This window comes from Dermochelys coriacea, chromosome 21, assembly GCF_009764565.3.
Source record: "Dermochelys coriacea isolate rDerCor1 chromosome 21, rDerCor1.pri.v4, whole genome shotgun sequence".
Taxonomy (NCBI): domain Eukaryota; kingdom Metazoa; phylum Chordata; order Testudines; family Dermochelyidae; genus Dermochelys; species Dermochelys coriacea.
Genome location: NC_050088.1, coordinates 6631250 through 6649496, shown reverse-complemented (window position 1 = coordinate 6649496; position 18247 = coordinate 6631250). Strand labels below are relative to the sequence as shown.

Genomic DNA, 18247 nt, shown 5'->3' with positions numbered 1-18247 from the left:
GGATCTCTCTGCTGTTGGCTCATCCTTGGGGTGAGGAGGTGCTTTGGGTTTAAGGAAGAAATGTGGGGCTCTCTGTGTAGAGGGTGGACGTGCCCCCATATCTCTATGCCCATCTGGGGAATTCACCTGCTACTATGGACATTTCTGCAGAATCCTAACCCACCGGTCCCTGGGGGTGCCCACTTAAGGACCATGCTGGCAACTTGACAGGAGCCCCAGGGCTGGGCCTAACTGGCGTGAAACAGAACAGATTGCAGCGGCTGTCATTGCTCATGTGGAGGTGCAGGTCCCGGCATGCCAGGCCCATCTGGATCGAGATGGAGAGTTACCTGCTGGGCTTGACTCTCCACTGCCTGGCATCCTATGTCACCATTTCCCCTGAACAAAATGAATGGGCAGTGGATGTAAACACTGCTGTCCAGAGCTGTGAGCATCTGCACTTATGTTATGGAGGGGTAAGTGGCTGCACAAGGAGCCAGGCTGGGTAGGAGCAGGTCTGATGTCTCCAAGGGATGCAACCTGTATCCAACATGAAAGCAGCCATGGGCTTCCCTGTGGAGCTCCCCAGAGCGCATCTGACCCATTGGCTGCAGTTTGACCAATCTGTGCACTAGGAATTGCATGTCTGTAACAGCTCCAGGATTCACTTCCCTGTCCAGCCCCGCGGCTTCACTGAGCAAAATATCCCTAGGAGAAGCTGCCATGCTCACAATCATTGGCTTCAGCAAGCTGTCACGACTTCCAAACCAGACCCATTTTTGAAAAATATTCCTCACTGCAACAGGCTCATTTCAGCAAAACTTGCCTTTGAAATTTCACACGATTGCTTGATTTCGCAGCCCTAGTTCGTGGGCACAGCAGGACTTTGCAAAAAACCCAAACATGCCTCCTTTCCACCCAGCTGCTAAACTGCCATTTTGGAAAAACACCTTCCACACTGCCTGCAAATCACTGAATCAGAGAAATGCCCGGCTGGAAGGGACATCAGGAGCTCATCAAGTCCAGCCCCTTGGGCTTGCAGAACAGGTAAACCTGGGCCAACCCTGACAGGCGTTTGTCCAACCTTTGCTTAAAAACCTCCAATGACAGGGATTCTAGAGCCTTCCTTTGAAGCCTGTTCCAGAGCTTAACTACCCATAGCGTTAGAAAGGTTTTCCTAATATCTAATCTAAATTTTCCATGCTGCAGATTAAGCCCATTTCTTGTGCTACCTCCAGTGGTTGTGGAGAACAATTGATCGCTGTCCTCTTTGTAGCAGCCCTTAGCATATTTGAAAACTGTTGTCAGGTCCCCCCACAGTCTTCTTTTCTCAAAAACTAAATATGCCCAGGGTTTTTTTTAACCTTTCCTCATAGGTCATGTTGTCTAAACCCTTCCAAGCCTAAATGTGCCACTCTCTATTGTGCAGGCTTCTGCTGACGTGTGCCTGACTCAAGGCCAATGACCATCAGACCCTGCTGTCCTCCACAGACTGTTGCTTAGGGGACACTTTGCTTTGGGATAGTGTTGGGAATGAACCGTGGGTTACAATATGGAGCTCAGTGCCTCCCTACTAGGGATACTATATTGCTGGCCTGCATCCTAATGAACATCTAACATTCAGTGTAATGCTCCCAACCTCTCCCATGCTGCTGCCATGTTTATCTGAGGTGGTTTCTCTCCCAGGCTGTCTCTGAACAGCTAGCACTAGGAAATCTTCCTGTCTTCCGGCTGCATCAGCAGAATTTTTGGCTTCTCCACTCCATGTCATTCCCATCAGGATTAGAGCTCTCCCTTCTGTGGCATGGTGATTAATGTGATTTATTTTTATGGGGAATATTATGGGCCCATAGGCAGCCGGTGTGACGCAGGCACTGAGCTTACGTCCATGCTCACTAATTGCTTGTAAAAGTCTTTGCTTGCATGCAGGTCCAGTGCTGCTTCTGAAACTGGTTCCGTGAGTGAGTTCTCTTTCTGTCTTGGGTTCTGGGCTCACTGTCCCTAATTGGATATGTTTGGCCTGGGATTCCACTCTGCTTCCTGGTTCTAAATGACTTTAAGGTGCCAGGCTGACAGCACTGGAGACTGAAGTTCCATTTGGTGTCACGTGAGCAGCAAGAATTGCCATTCTGTTGAAATCACCCTATCGTGCAAGGCATTGCATGTAAGCATGTTAAGAGATTGTTCCTGCCCAAAGAGTTTACCATCTTAAATAGACAAAACAGACTAAGGAAGGATTATGATCCCCATTTGGCAGATGGGGAACTGAGGCACAGAGAGACTAAGTGACTCTCCCAAGGTCACACTGGGAGTCTGTGGCAGGGCTGGGCTTGAACCGAGATCAGCCATGTTCTAGTTTGCTGCCTTAACCACAGGCCATCAGTTCTCACCTGCTAGCTTATCTACACATCCCACCTGCCCAACATACCTCAGACAAAAAAGAAAAGGAGGACTTGTGCACCTTAGAGACTAACAAATTTATTTGAGCATAAGCTTTCGTGAGCTACAGCTCACTTCATCAGATCTGTAGCTCACGAAAGCTTATGCTCAAGTAAATTTGTTAGTCTCTAAGGTGCCACAAGTCCTCCTTTTCTTTTTGCGAATACAGACTAACACGGCTGCTACTCTGATACCTCAGACATGAACTGGAAGGACAGCTTCTAAAGATGAGAGCAGAATTCAGCCTCCAAAGCCTGGTCAACTCTTGGTCTGTCTGTCTGGGATGTGCAACAAGGTCTTAACTTCTCATTTTGGCTGGAGGGCCCTCTAGAAGACTAGAGAGTTGGGGTGGGAAGTTTCTCCGTTATTGTGGTAAGGATGCTGAATCTTTCACAAAGGTCACGTCCCTCCCAAGGTCTTGGTTGGGTGTTAGAATTATAAAGGTATTAAGAAGAGCTAACAAAACAGCCTGACTAAAAATCCCATCCTCTCCCAATTGCTCAGCTTTCACACACTTGTGGTGATGGAAACTTCCTGGTTTAGGGTCACTTTCTATCCGCTTCCCCTTTTCCATCACCTTCTTCTGGCCTCTTGTTCTCCATACCTTCTTTCAAAGGAGTGCCATGCCCTGCCACACAGAGGTGTGTTATTAGCATCCCCATCTTATTCCAAACCTCCTGTCCCCCCACAATCCTCTTGGATGACGCTGACATTTTAACCTGACATTACATACATTATTGAAATTCTAGTGACCGCCAGACGGTATTGGAGAGGGGATGGGCATGGTATTGCAAGTTATGTGAGAAATTAATTAGTCACAGAGAGATGATGTTGATACCTTCTGTAAACCTGATTTATTTCCATGGGTGTCTGTTTTTGGAAAGCTGAATATGTTTGGCTAAATATAATACAGCAAATAGTTACTGGCGAAGATGATCATGCTGCAAACACAGAATCTAATGGAAACACATTAGGCTGATAAGTAGAAATCTAAAAGATTTGGGCAACCAATTCTCCAGCCTTATGTTTTCTTGCCCCAGGTTGGTTAGTTGTTGGTGTTTTCATGCTGGGAGTCAGATTCATCCCACATGAGTATGGTGCTGGGATCAGGGAAGTGAGAATGGACAACACTGGCTTTATGTGGAGGCTGCTAGGGTCCAGTTCATCTCCTGCATCGTCTGCAGATTAGAGCAACCTCCAGGGCTTCCCTGGTTTGTGCTCCCTAAGGCAGCTGGGAATAGCCAGGGTGATGGCCATATTTCCCTCCCCCCAAAGAAATGCTCCTGCCTCTTTGCCAGGAACTCCTGTGGGAGGCAGCATAAAGCCAGCTGCTCTTGCTGGGGTTTCCCCACTATGCTGGAAGAATTCTGCAGGGAGCCCTGCTGAGAGAAAGAGGAGCATGACCCAAACTCGGGGGTTGGAGCGGGGCTCACAATCAGGTTCTGGACAGAATTTTGCAGCTGACCCCCTTTGAGTGGCTGGAAGTCTGAACTTTGGCACCAGCGACCCAGATCCTCAGCTGGTGTAAATCAGCATCATTCCATTGAAGTCAATCCATCCACACTCATTTCCACCAGCTGGGGAACCTGTTCCATGGGACGGGGACAGTTATAAAACCAAACTTCCCAGCCAGCTACTCTGTCTGCCATGGGCTGAATCAGACTTCAGATCGATACACTTTGGGGCATGGAGGGATGGGGAATCCATGGCTGGATTTTGCTGCTTGGAATGATGACTAATGGTGCCAACAGGAAGACGCGTCCCTGATGCTGCTGCAAGGCTTGTTAGACTCTTTGCCAGTGTCCACACTGCCGAGTGGGTGAGTTACCAGTCCACTGGAAATGGCTCCTGGGCTCTAGCCTACACCCTCAGCCTGTCCAGCTAGCCTGGGATGAAAGCACCCCAACCCCAGGGGGAGAGGGTTTTGTGTGTGAACAGCCCCCTAGTAAGAGCCGCAGTAAACTTTGCAGCGAAGACATACCAGGTGTTTGGGTGAGTGGGAAGCGGGATCAGGGGCCAGATTTGTTTTCCGAATGAACAGGAGCAAGTGGCTGCTGCCATCCAGAAGTACACTGTGCACCCCACCCATCCCACTCCTTGACAGAACAAGGAGTAATGGTCTCAGTGGGGGAGGTTTAGGTTGGATATTAGGAAAAACTTTTTCACTAGGAGGGTGGTGAAGCACTGGAATGGGCTATCTAAGGAGGTGGTGGAATCACCTTCCTTTGAGGTTCGTAAGGTCAGGCTTGACAAAGCCCTGGCTGGGATGATTTAGTTGGGGATTGGTCCTGCTTTGAGCAGGGTGTTGGACTAGATGACCTCCTGAGGTCCCTTCCAACTCTGATCTTCTATGATTCTATGATCCTTGTAAGCCTGGAACAGCTGGTGAAAAAACATCTGAGCCCAAGCCAAGCAGGGCTCGCTACACCCCCAGGATTGGCAGTTGCCCGGCAGGGATGTCAGCTTTAGGGAGGAGCCAGTGTCACACATGAAATACTCCAGCCCTACTGAGAGGATTTCTCTCTCTCTCCTCCCTTTGCTCAGTGCCTCTTGCAGCCCCAGCCTCAGGTTACTGCGGGAAGACTCTTTCCTTACCTTTTCTGGGAGTGAAGTGCCCAGGGCAGACGAGACCGGCTGGTGCAGGGGAGAGATCCGAGACGGCAGAGACTTGGGGAAGCAAAAGTGGACTTGATTTGAAAAAAAGAAAGAAGGAGAGTCTCCTTTTTCTCCAGCGGGTAAGTACTGGCTCTTCCCCTTGTGCGGTTACATTTCACCAACATTGCAATGTAAACAGAGCAAAGGTACGACAGAGTGGGGTTTGCTTTTAAAGGAGCAGTTCCCCTTTTATATCCCTCTGGCTTCCCAGCACAGCTTCCTCATTGGGAATTATTGATCTCTTGGTGGCATGCTGTATTTTGTGGGAGGGTAGTTGGGGACCGGGGGTGGGAGATCCGAAACGGAGGCAGATCAGCTTTATGCCAAATGTAGCAGAAGGATATTCTGGTCTCCTCCTCAGCAGAAGAGATTCCTATGTGTGTTTTGGTTTTGGTGTGGGGCATTGAGGAAGCCTTGTTCCCCCTCCCCTCCATCACTCCTTTCTCCAAAACCCTGAGGAGTTTGCTCGCCGGGCACGATATTGGCCCATCTTTGAAGGAAGCCAGCCAGCTGGGAGAGGAGGGGAAATCTGTTACCTCCAGAATAAAACTTTGCCAGGCTGCTGTAAGGAGGAGATGACACTGAAGTCTCGATGTGACATCTGTTCACGTGCTGAGGCTGGGTTATTCTCCCTGCGTGTGTGAATTCCCCTCATGCTGCACTTTTTGTGGCTGCCAGTGTCCTTTGCATCTCGCTGTAGCTCTGGCACATTCCCTGGTATGTGGGGAAATTGCCCCCTAAGTGTTGCTTCCTTCAGCTCCCTCATCATCACCGCCCTAATTGCTCCTGGGGAACAGTTACCTAGACCAGGTGGTTAATGCCTGCAACCTAAATCCCTGCCACGCCAGGACTAGAATTGGATACCAGTGATGCTTTAACCAACTGGCCCTTTTCTGTATGCAAACAAACCAGAATGAGCGGTGCTGATGGATTGGCACAATGGTGGCATTAACTCTGAAAGGGAAGAAACATCAGCCTCCAGCCTGAGGCTCCGGCATTGTGTGTGTGTGTGTGTGAAGGGGTGGGGATGGCACTTTGCACCAGGAGTGGCAAAGGGTTAATGGAATGGGAGTGGGCTTGGTTCAAGCTGAGGAGTGGTGCGTATGAATGGAGCCCTGGCTGCTGCAGGGTAACCAGTGGTTCTGGTGCAGTTAGGCCGCTGGGCATTTCCAGTGGCAACATAGTTTGGGCAGAGCGGAAAAACAAACCACAGACTGAATGTGGGATCAATGCGAAATGGGGCTGCCTTCCGTCCTCAGGTGGCTGTGAAAAGGCTCCTGAGAGGCCACCAAAGAAACCCAGTTAGCTTGAAAACAGTTACCTGCTGCAAACGCCAGATATTTAGACTCTCCAATAATAATTGGCACTTTCCACTCTTGGCTCTTTAAGCACGTTTACAAGCTGGGTAAGTAGCATCATTCCCTGAGTACAGGAAAGTGAGGCACTTAGGAAGTCACATGCCCAAGGGCTTGCAACAAGTAAGTGGCAGAACTGGGAACAGATCCCAGCTCTCCTGACCCCTAAACTGAGGCTCTATCCACTAGGCAATATCTGCCTCCCTGCTGCACGACTAGAGATCAGAACCATCCCCTCTCCAGACAGGTCGTTCTGCCAACTGGCACAGTGAAGGCCTCTTTGGCACTGGTCCCGTCTGTGTGCTGGAGGGTTTTGCCAGTGTGGGGGAGAGGGGTGGTGCCGCTAGCTAGGTTTGTGTGCCAGCTCGCCTGGCCAGTAAGGGAGAAGTACTTTCCAGGGACTGCTGCCCCTTGATGGAGGGGTTTAGAGATTTCACAGACATGCCTCCACTCGTTGTCACATAGAGGGTTTATCTTCTGCGCTAGCAACTGTAGGCCTGTGGTAGCCTACACACCCAGGAACGCCACATTGCCTCCTCCCCAGCCCCAACATCACAGGCCCAGTGACAGGTGAGGAGGGAACTGGATGGGTCTCTAGACATCTTACTTCACATAGAGCCGTTCAGACACTAAAGCCAACCCCACAGAGGCATGTGAGGAGTGGGGGATGGGGCAGCATATGGGAAGTATCAGAGAGTAACAGGATTGACTTGGGCATAGGGAAATGTAGGCACCATATCAGGGGAATTCCTCGGCGTGAAATCAGACAGTGGAATAATCTCCCCAATGAAGGCTGGAAGTCCCCTCATTAGAAAAGATAGGAAGGTCTTGTGACTAAAGAACAGGAGTTCACTGATCTGGAGTCTATTCTTGGCTCTGCCACAGATTCCCCATGGGACCTTTGGCCACTCACCTAACCTCTGTTCCTCAGTGTCTCTATCTGTGAAATGTGATCTTGCATCACTCCGTGAGGTTTGCTCATTCGGGTCTGCACTGAGTATTGAGTTGCTGGCATGGACGGTGCTTTGGAAGCACAGAGTATTATTTTTAGTGTTGTATTTTTTGTGATGGCCACTTTCACTAATTGTCCACTTTTTGTAGGTCCCTTCAGTGGATGGAGTGTGTAGTTATTGTGTGTCATGTTCAGACATTATGGGTAACGACAGTGCAGTAGCCATGCACCCTGGCTTCTGAGTTGGCTGTTTTAAATCTGGCTAATGTATTCCAGATGTATTTATGATGGTAATGGTTAGACTCCCTCTGAGAAGGGGCCATATTGTGTCAGGCACATACTCACAGTGAGAGAGTCCTTGCCTGAAGTTGTTTACAGTCTAAATAGACAAGAGAAGGATTATTAGCCCTATTTTACGGATGGAGGAACAGAGATGAGGTGATTTGCCCAGGGTCACTCAGGGAGTCTGTGGCAGAGCTGAGAATTAAACCCAATCTCCTAAATCCCAGACAATCCCTCCACTTTCTGTGTCACATGCAGAGCCCTGGCTACCTGCTGAAAACAAAAGTTATAGGTTTATGTGCACGTGACACTGGGTGGACTGCAATCACTTCACAGACCTCATGTTTGCATTAAAGTTTTCAGGCTGCAGCACACTTCTGAGTCCATCAATCCCCACTCTCGCCTTCTGGAGACAGATGAATCATTCATTACAAACCCTGAAACACTCTCCTGGCTTCATTATACACCTGAAACTTGGGGCAGGTTGTCTGAGAAAATCTCTAAGTGACCAAATAATGGTTTGAACTTCCATGGTGCTGTATGTACAATAGCATCCTCTCAACCTCCCTTTGAGGAAGGTTGTCATTTCACAGATGAGGAACCTGAGATATGGAGGCGAAGTGGAATTGATGGTAGAGCAAGAACCCTGGGCACCTGACTCCCAGCCCTGGGCTCAGTCCTCCAGACCACACAGAACTATCAAAAGGGTCTGAAACGCAGTTTTGCTCTGAGTTACTGGTGCAACAGCTCCACCCCCCTGCCAAAAGTCAGCCCAAACCCTGCAAACTGACATTGCCTTGATTTGCATCCAAGCATCTCTCATGTTTAATAGGCATCTAATTTTAGAGGTCACTTGGCTCCTTTCAGCAAATGGCATCCAGGCGGGGATCTGCCCATTGAATTTGTCGTCTTATCCCTTCCTGATTAACTCACTGCTGCTGGAAAAGAAACAGAAAACAAAACACCACCTGTTGGTTGCTGCAGATGCAAAGGCCCGGATTGCAATCTTGCAGGCAGTTAGCTCTGCAGAGACAATCTCTTACCAAATACAGCATCCCAGTCATGCTCTTTCATTTCCAATCAAGGCTCCTTTTAAGGTAGCATTTTCCCTGCAGCAAAAGTTGCTCCTCTGATACCGAGTTGCTTAGCTGCCCACACCACTGGCCTGCCACCCTTGCTGGAACAGAAGCTGGAGTAAAAATTACTTTCAGACAGCTGTGAAAAGCGACCAAGCTTTAGACACTGATGCCTCCTTGCTGTTGAGGTCTCTGCTGTCTCTCGTTTTTTGTTTTTTTTTTCTCTCTCCTTCTTTTGTGCAGTCCAGTCTTGTAGATTTTGTGGTCACAATTTGAGATCCGTATTCTGCTATCTTCTGCATTCTCTAGCTGTTTTTAGAGACCAGCTCAGACGCAGATATGCAAGTGCTCAGCAACCACACTCAGAGCCAGATTGTCTAAAGAACTCAGCTCCCTCTCAGGCACCTAAGCAAGCGCCAGATTTTCAAAAGTGCTCAGCACCCAGCCACGTCCATTGGGACACTTCTGTGTCCAGATTTTCAAAAGAACCCAGCACTCAACGCACACCCAATGTGCTGAATTCTCCTGCACCCGTCTGATAGGTGCCCGAAAGGCAGCTGAGCTCTCTTGAAAGTTCCGGCCTATGGGCACCGTGCATAGTGGTCCACATCTTCTAACAAGGGGCTAGTGCTTTTGGCTGCATGATTCCTACAGAGCAAGGATGGTCCAGTGGTTCAGGCACTAGCCTAGGACCTGGGTTCAAGTCCCTGCTTCACCACAGTCTGCCTGTGTTACCTTGAGTACATCACTGAGCCTTTTTGTGCCGGCTCCCTTCTGTACAGTGGGAATGGTAGCATTTCCCTACCTCACAGGGGTGTTGTGAGGATAAATACCTTTAAAGGACAGTGTGATGTCCAGATGCTGTAGAAATGGGGACCTATGAGTACCTAGAATAGTGAGAGACATTCTCTTTAGGGGTTGGTTTTCAGAGTGTGGGTGCTCAGCACGTCCTGAAGATCAAGCCCCTTTAAAGTATCTCAGGTTGGGCACCAGCAATTGAGACAGCCCAAATCACTAGTCACTTTGGAGTTTTAAAATGCTTAGCTCGCCACTGCTTAGAGGGACAACGTGGTGGTAGGCGATATAGTAGCCCTAAGGAGTCCAGGCAAGAGAGACATTGACTACCCTCTTCTGAAACTGTCACATGACTGTCGTTACCTGCTGCTCTGAGTGATACATTTGTGCGTCACTTCCATCTACCCATTTCCCAACCTCTGACGCCTCCAGGGGACAGTGAATGTTTTGTTTGTAAAATCTAATATGAGGAGTGAAAATTAGGAAAAAATAAAACAGCCCTGCAGCAGTTTGTATGTATCTTTGTCACCTGCCCTCTTCATAACTGCATCTTGCTGGGTTATTTATAGGGCTCCCTGAGCCATCTGGTTCTAAGGCAGGTAGGTGCTTGGGACTGAGGCATGGGTCATATACTTTCAGATGAGCAAAGGTGTCTCTCCTGAACAATTAGCTGGCGGCAAGCTGGGGTGGAAATCTAACCTGCACTCGCCTGCCGTGCACTGTCTGTCAGGGCGGATCTTGCTGGCGCATATTAAAAGTTCCTTAATGGGCTTTAATCTACTCCTGTTTCAAAGAGGACTAGAGCAAAGCCTGTTAACAAACCCGTCAACCAGGTCCACATGGACAGTCAGTGTGCAGCATGCTAGTGAAGGGTAGATTCTCACTCCAGCTTGCAGTGAACTAAGGCCAGGTCTACACTATCAACTTACATCAGTATAACTACAATGCTCACAGGGGTGTGAAAAATCCACGCTCCTGAGCTACGCAGCTATCCTGACCTAACCCCCGGTGTAAACAGGCTTCTCCCATCGACATAGCTACCACCTTTCATGGAGGTGGATTAACTGAAGCTGCAGCGTTTTAGGTGTAGACCTGCCCTAAATGTTTGTGTAGAGAAGTCTATGTCGAGTGGCAGAAAATGAATTGTAAGGCAGGTTCAGGGGAAGGCATATGCCATGCCCTAGGCATCAGGGGAGAGGCGCTATCGAAAAACCCTTTAGACTAGAGCGATTGGATTGGTTAGATTAGATAACGGGGATTGTGGTTGGTAGAGAGGAAGGATCAATGTAGCAATCATGCTCTGAATGCCAACAGCAAGTGTTATATTATCACAGCACAACTGAAATGGCTTACGGAGCAATGATATTGCCAGAGACGGTTTAATAGTAACATTGCAGCTGCAATCAAATAACTTGGTTCCTGAATCTGCCCTGCCTTTCCAGCTATGTTAATAGGGAAATGCCCAGTGGTTCAGACTTCCATTTGACGGAAGCAGCTGGTTGGGTGAGAGAAATCACCACTCTGATTCTAGGAAACGAGAGGGTCAGCGTGGGGTAGCGGATAATGCATTGAACTGGGAGGGAGCCAGGAGATCTGGACTCTAGTCTAGGTTCTGCTACTGATCAGCCAAAAGACCTTGGGTCTGTCACTTCACCACTCTGCATGTCTTCTTCTTCTTTGTGTGTCTCGCCTAGTTTGTTTATAAGCTCTTTGAAGCAGGGACAATCGCTCACTGAGTGCGTGTGCAGTGCCTTGCATAATGGGGCCTTGATCTTGCTTGGGGCATGTAAGCGTTAATGTAATATTAATAACAATATTTTTTAAAATGACTGCTCTTTGATGTAACGTTGTCAGCACGGACTGCTGGCCACCTCTGCCCAGCATTTCGGAAATACACAGGATTGCCAGAGCAGGAGTATCACTGCTGTTGATGCACAAAGAAAGAAGTAAACAGGATGAAGTGATGTTAATTTCAAAAATGTGTATGGAGGGTGAGGGCAGAGATTCTGCACGAGCCACATAAAGAATGGCCTTGCTGATGGAGATACTTAATTAGTAATAATTAGTGAGTACCTTCCAAACATTAACTCTCAAAACACCCTTGAGCTATGTATTATTATCCCTATTTTACAGATGGGTAAACTGAGACTCAGAGCGGTGAAAAGCTCCCTTGTGCACAGTGACCTATTCCTGTTTCAAAATGAGTCATTGACAGAGCTAGGCATGGAACCCAGGCATTCTGGCTCCCAGCTCCTGATGTGACACTTGTCAGTTTATTATTTTCCTGCTTTTAGAAGAGCAAGCTGGGATGAGAGTCAAATAAATCAGTCAATGAAATTAACCTGGAAAAACAAAGCAGGTGGCTGTTAGTGTCTCTTTAATTTAGCTGTCTTTTTAGCTGCAGGGCAGTGGACTCCCTTGGGAAATAGAAGATGCTGTTACCAGCAGCAACATCCTTGTATAACTAATGACAGCAGCGGGGTGCTGGGGCTCATGGGAGAGGTGGGGATTCTTTCCATGGCTCAGTGATGAGATTTATTTTAGGAAACTAAGGGAATTAGGGCCAGGTTTGTCAAGGAATTTAGGTACCTAACTCTTACTGAGTTCAGTGGGAGTTAGGTGCTTGAATACCTTTAAAAATCTGGCTCTGAGTCTCATGGAGTGAAGATTCATTTCATGCAGCGTGTTTCCGGTCAGGATGTCTTTGGCTGGAGACTAGGCACTTGGCTGGTGCCAAAGAAACACATTGCTCTGTGTTTTTAGGTGGTGGTCTCTGGCATAACATGGGTGGAATGGTCCAAGGAGGAATTATCTCTGGAAGGGTTAAGGTCAGCCTTGGAGATGTTTACAGTCAAACAAACTCCCATTATAGATTTTCTCCTGCCTGGTAAGTGTTCCTCCAGCCACCACACTGAATATTCAGAGCCTTGCTTCCGATTGAAACGTGTTTAAATTGGCCGAGGGTCAAGAGTGCGTTTTCAGTGCACAGAACCTCTGGAAGAAAATCAAATTATTCTGCAAGATTGGGTGTCTGGGAAGAAATACCCCAGTCATGTTCTGCTCTAGTCCATTCTGTTCTAGTGTCTATACCATGCCCATCATTGTGGTCTCTAAGCATCATCCCGAGGTGCATTAAGTAACATAACTGGCATCAGACACATGTGGTTCTCTCTTTCTCCTTTTCATCTTCCCTGGGGCAAGAATAATGTGAGATGTTTTTTAATTATTATTCAGTGTCTGCCATGTTATGTTTGTTATTGAGGGCAATGTTCATCCTGAGCGTTGGATGATCTCTCTCTCTCAAGCCCTCGGGTTCTGTGAGTTTGGCATTCTCAGGGAGGTAGCTTAGGGCACTACCATGCTATATCGGCTCATTTTCACATCCCTGAGTGACGCAAGTTACATCGACTAAAGCAGTAGTGTAGACCACCCCTTAACCTTACCTGATTTCCATGCCCTTCTTTTGGGGAAAGAAAAAAAATCTTGACGGTACAGCTGCTCCAAATGGTTTAGGGCAGTTGTTCTCAAACTGTAATCCACGGACCGTGGTTTGTAGATTGCTGCATGGGTTTGGCTCTTCTTTTTCCCCCCACTGCTAAATAGTATTAATAGTTAGCTTAAAAAGTATCGGAGTATGTTGTTTTCCATGAGTTACTCTGGTAATTGCTGTAGCTGCCACGGGGAAGTTTGTGATCCTGAACAGGAAGGAGGGATGAAGGGGTGTGATCTCCCACTTCTCATACTCTTGTCTTCTGTTCAGATGTATTGATGGGACTGGTCACGCAGTCAAACCCCGATAACGTCCCTTCCATAGTCCCAGAGCCTGAACTTCCTCTCACAGCCCTCGTGTGCTGCTAACACCTCTCTGTGGAGTCTGAAACAAACAGCTGGCATTTGAAATTCCTAACAAATTCTTATAGTTTTGGAGTAAAGCGTGTGTGTTGGGGAGCGGGGAGGAATTTGGTCTGTTTCCCCAGAAGACCTGAGAGCTGCAATTATTGGGGTATTTTTTAAATTGAATTTCTGAATCCACAAGAATTTAATTTCTGGGCTGATCTTAAATTCCGCAGCCTTAAAATAGATTTAAATATGTGATTCCTGCAAAACAGGGAAAAATTCCAACATCCCTGTTTATTTGTGTTATTTATTGTGAATTAAATAATAATTGAAAAAGACGTCTCTCCAAAGCTCTGAGCTCTCTGACACACCATTAACAATCACAGCAGCATTAAAATGAGCCATTCCAAGATACATAGCTGTATTTCCACCTGAAATGTCAGCTTTAACCCTGCCTTTGTACCATCTAGTGTGTCATGGATTGCTCAGTGGCCGGGTATATGTTGGAAAGTATCATTTGATTAATGGCAGGTGATAGGGAGCTGTGGTGTGGCCAGTGCTGCTGATCTTCGTTCAGACAGCTCTCAAAGAGGCCAGATTTTCAAAGGTATTTAGGTACCCAACTTCCATTGATTTCAGTGGAAGTTGTAACCTTTCTGAACATAGCTGAATACTTTAAAAAATTTAGCCCTCAGTGCTTTATTTCAAAATACAGAGGTAGAAATGTCTTCCCTCTAATGCAGTATAACCACCTAGTGGGAGAAAACCAGTACTCTTACAAACGGAATAGGAAAGGCAGTGAGGGGTGTTGGTCCAGATCCTCAGCTGGAGTCAATGGATCTATGCTGACGTTCACCGGTGAGAGAGCTGGCCCTTTGAGACTGCAAAGGGAGCAGAATGTAACCACTCCACTGGAATTTGATGGAAGGACCTGTTGTACCTGTACTATCATGCAAACACTGCAGGCTGGTACTGTGGGTCTCGTGTCAGGATCATCAGCCTCATCAGTGACCTCGTTGAGCATATAAATAAATAATTCTGGCAGGATTCATTCAAAGCATGGATCAGGACCTGAAGTCAGGACTCCTGGGGTCTATTCCTGGCCCTGCCATGGACTTGCTGTGTGACCTCAGACAAGTCGCATCTCCTGCCTGTGTTTCCAGTTCCCCATCTGTGTGCTGGGGATAATACTTACCTCTCTCACTGTGGGGCTGCAGCTTTATCGATGTCAGTAGAACAGCTGGAGATCCTCAAGTGAAAGGCGCTGTGGAAGGGCTATTATTAAAGGGATCAGCTGGCTGGGCACAGTAACCTTTCCCTGCATAATGTCCTTCACTTTTCAAGCTGAAAGGGTAAATTCACATGCAAAGGAACAGCAGCAAAGTGTTTTCTGGGGAAGTTTCCACCCACCCTGAGACATTTAATGCTCCTATTGCTACAGAAATACCCTAGAAGCTCATAATTATCTCAGAATCATTACGTGGTAATTGCATAAATGGCCGATTCCTGCTCCTGACCTCTTAGGAATCTGCTCTGCCCTTAGCACAGACAGAATCTTTTGTCTAGTCCCAGTATCAAATGGTTGCTTTATATGGCCTTTCCGATAATTACAGAACCCTCCAAATCCCGTAGAGAGAAGGAACACATCTCCACTTATCCGCTATTGTTAAATAAGGGGAGTGGGCCCAGTTCTCAGTTGGTGCAAACCGGTGTAGTTCCACTGAAGACCACGCACCGGCGAACGACACAGTCCCTCCCCCAAAGGTCTTGCAGTTTGAATAGACATGACAGAACAAGGCTGGGAGCAAGGAGGGTCATTATCTCCATTCTGCAAATGGGAACCGAAGCACAGAGAGATTAAGTGACTTGCCCAAGGTGACACAGAAAGTATATAGCAGAGTGAGAAATTGGACCCAGTCTGTTCTATTCAGCTTCTTATATTTTGCCTATCACAGTGGAGTCTGGCCTGCTGTGTTGTCTGCCAGACACTTAGAATGGACGTAGCAAATCAGCTTATTCCCCATTCCTGTGACTGGACTTCTTTAGACGTTTTTAATGTTCATGAAAGGTTCCAGTTTGACCACACTGCAGACTGAAGCCTTGTTAGTCCAGTCCATGGTAACAGGCACCGCCTGGGGGGGGTGACTACAAAACAGCTCTGTAATGTAGCCCTGCCAATGTTCCCTAAGCCCTGCACTATGGAGACCACATCTAGGGGAGAGGCCGCCACCCCTGCTGCCCTCTATATTTGTCTCTACAATAAATGCATTGATAATTTTTCAGTGAGTTCAGCCCTGGTGGTAGGTGGTAAATGAACAGCCCCGGTGACTCAAAGCCTCTGTTGACCCAGAAAGCAGGTTCAGCACAGGCATGCATCCCCCCAGCACTGCCACACCCAAGTGTCTCCAGCACCACCGTGGAGGGACCTCCCTTCTTCACGGGAGCGTGGTTCACCCTCCATGGACCGTTTGGACCCTGGTGTCTCTGCTGAGCCTGGACATGTGTCCGCAGAAACTGGAGTAAAACCATAAACTTCATGCTGCATAGGCCACTAAGCAGCCATTAAACAATCAGTGCCACCAAGCATCTGCAGCATGGTATCCCATTGTCACCCAGTCCCCGTTTTTAGGGAGGTGGTGGGGGTGCATTGTAAAATTCTGTCTAATGCGGAGGAAGATTTTGCAGGGCTAAGTCTAACTTTCGGCTCACGTGGTCTGGGCCAGAAATCTCCAAGGGATTCCTCCGACTGCTCTGGGAAGAGGAGCCACTGTACTTACTATTTCTTGATTTATTGTGAAGCGAAAAAGACGAGACACAGATAAACTCTATGACGAAGGTCTGAGGAGGAGGATGACGGCAGTGTGGAGTTTCACCAGGCCTTCAGAAAAACTTAGAATGGAGATCCTTTAATCCCTGCCCTTGAGCCAGGAGGGAGAGTGGAGACACAGCAAATTAAAGCTGGAAGGCTGAGTTCTGAGAGACCTACAGCTCTGAAGACATTCTTCAGGTCATATACCTCTGCTCTGCACAGAGACGGCGGAGACTCTCCTTGGAAGGGTCTCAAAGGGTCACAGGTGAGTCTGATGGATACCTGAGCTGGCTTGCATTGTATTGTATGGGGTTTAAGACAAGAATTTAAACTGTGTGCGCGCATTAATGTATGTATTTACACCATTCCACCTTTTAGGAGCTTTTTGGCCAGGACTCTGGTTTCTTAGGTCTTTTCCAAAAGACGGTGTTAAATGCAGATAATACCTCCACTTCCCAGTGACATCCAGTCTCCCAGGTAAACCAATCCCTCACCCAAGGATTGCCCCACATCCTGTTTCCAACATGCCCCTCCCCTTTATCAATAAATCTTCAGCCCCTTTTCTCCCCCTCCCGCCACAGCAAGAACAATGACAGCACTTTCCCTGCTAGGATGAGAATTCCTGGTACCATCAACCGCCCTGATGGTTGCACCATTTCTAAAGAGCTGTGATTGTGGCATTTCAAAGGCTTTGACTGCACAAGCAAGTCCTTTGTATTGAATTGCTGTCAGACAAATCCAAGGTGCTATTCTGCCAGGAAGGAAGGAGTCAAAGAAGATTGCAAACAAAGCCAACTTTGACTTCACTTTTCCAGAAGAGGAGCTAGGAGAAAGGGATCCCTGGGAGTCATTTTAAGTCCATGAAAACAGGATATGGTGTCTAAGGGAGAGGGAATGATTTCATAAATTCAAATTAGCAGCATGTGTTCGAGTTAAGCACGTAATCCATCCCAATCCCCTCTTATTAGCGGTTAATTGTATAATTAGTGGCACTGTGATAATGGTGTGGTGAGTGCAGCTAACTCCCACGTGCACAGCCGACTCGATGGCTTTCAAACCAGAAGGGAGTGTTGTGTAGTGGTTAGAGCAGATCACTTAGGATATGCTTGCTGAGTGAACTTGGGCCAGTCAGATTGGTATAATACTCACCTGTCTTTCAGGGATTTTGTGAGGTACAAAGATGACCTGCAAAGGAACATTTAAAATTGCCATTTTCTGCTTCTTGAGGTACAAAGACATCCTCCAAGTTGTCTTTTACCTGCTGAGTTTTTAGGGTTTTGGGAATGCCCAGTCTGGTCTTCACTGGTTTTGCTGGAGGACCTCTTGTGAGTCTCGGATGTTTATTGTGAGCGCTCATTCCCAGACTGAAAGGTTGTGCAGTCTTTACCACCGACATATTCTTTCCAAAGTGTCCATCGGCCATTGGAATTCAATAGGTGTTAACCAAAATAAGGACATTTTAAACAGTGTGGCAGCAAATCTCTTCTCTCACTTGCTCACCTTTGTCATCTTGACGCTGTGAAGTCGCAGTTACAGCAGTTCTCCAGTCATCCATAGAGCCTCCCAGTATATACCAGACCTGAATAAGTTCAACCAAAAGATGAAAGAGCACATGGAAAAATCTTTTAGGACACAAGCCGTTCAGGCCATCTTTATAAAGAAGCAAAAAAGAGGGCATCAAGCCCAATCATCCCTTTCCACCAAAGCTGTCCTTTGAATGCTCAGGGCAGCGTTAGCTTTGTCAGAATTTGTGGCTGTGCACTCAAGTCACAAACTGAAACCACCAGGATGTTGTCCTCATTTATTGTTTGTATTACAGTGGGGCCTGGAGGCTGTAACCATGCTGGGGGCCTCATTGTGGGAGGCTCTATGCATATACATAGTTCCTGCCCTGGAGAGCCTAAAAGACAACACAGGCAAAAGATGGGAGAGGGAAATGTCTCCATTCTACAGATGAGGAATAGACTCCCTTAAGGAGTCCGTGACAGAGCCAGAAATCAAGCCCAGATCGCTGGAGTCCCGGGCGACTGCCTTACCCTCTGACCATCCTTCCTTCCTGGAGCTGATG

The 18247-nt window shown here is 47.6% G+C and overlaps 1 protein-coding gene across 1 annotated transcript in view; it reads left to right on the top strand.

The window, feature by feature from the left end:
- Window positions 1-4898: 4898 nt before the first annotated feature.
- CDK18 (cyclin dependent kinase 18) overlaps window positions 4899-18247 on the top strand; it is a 69501-nt gene continuing 56152 nt past the window's right edge. Inside the window, exon 1 of the mRNA XM_038379704.2 lies at window positions 4899-5153. The gene's annotated coding sequence lies outside the window, so the exon portion shown is untranslated. The remainder of the gene's footprint in view (window positions 5154-18247) is intronic.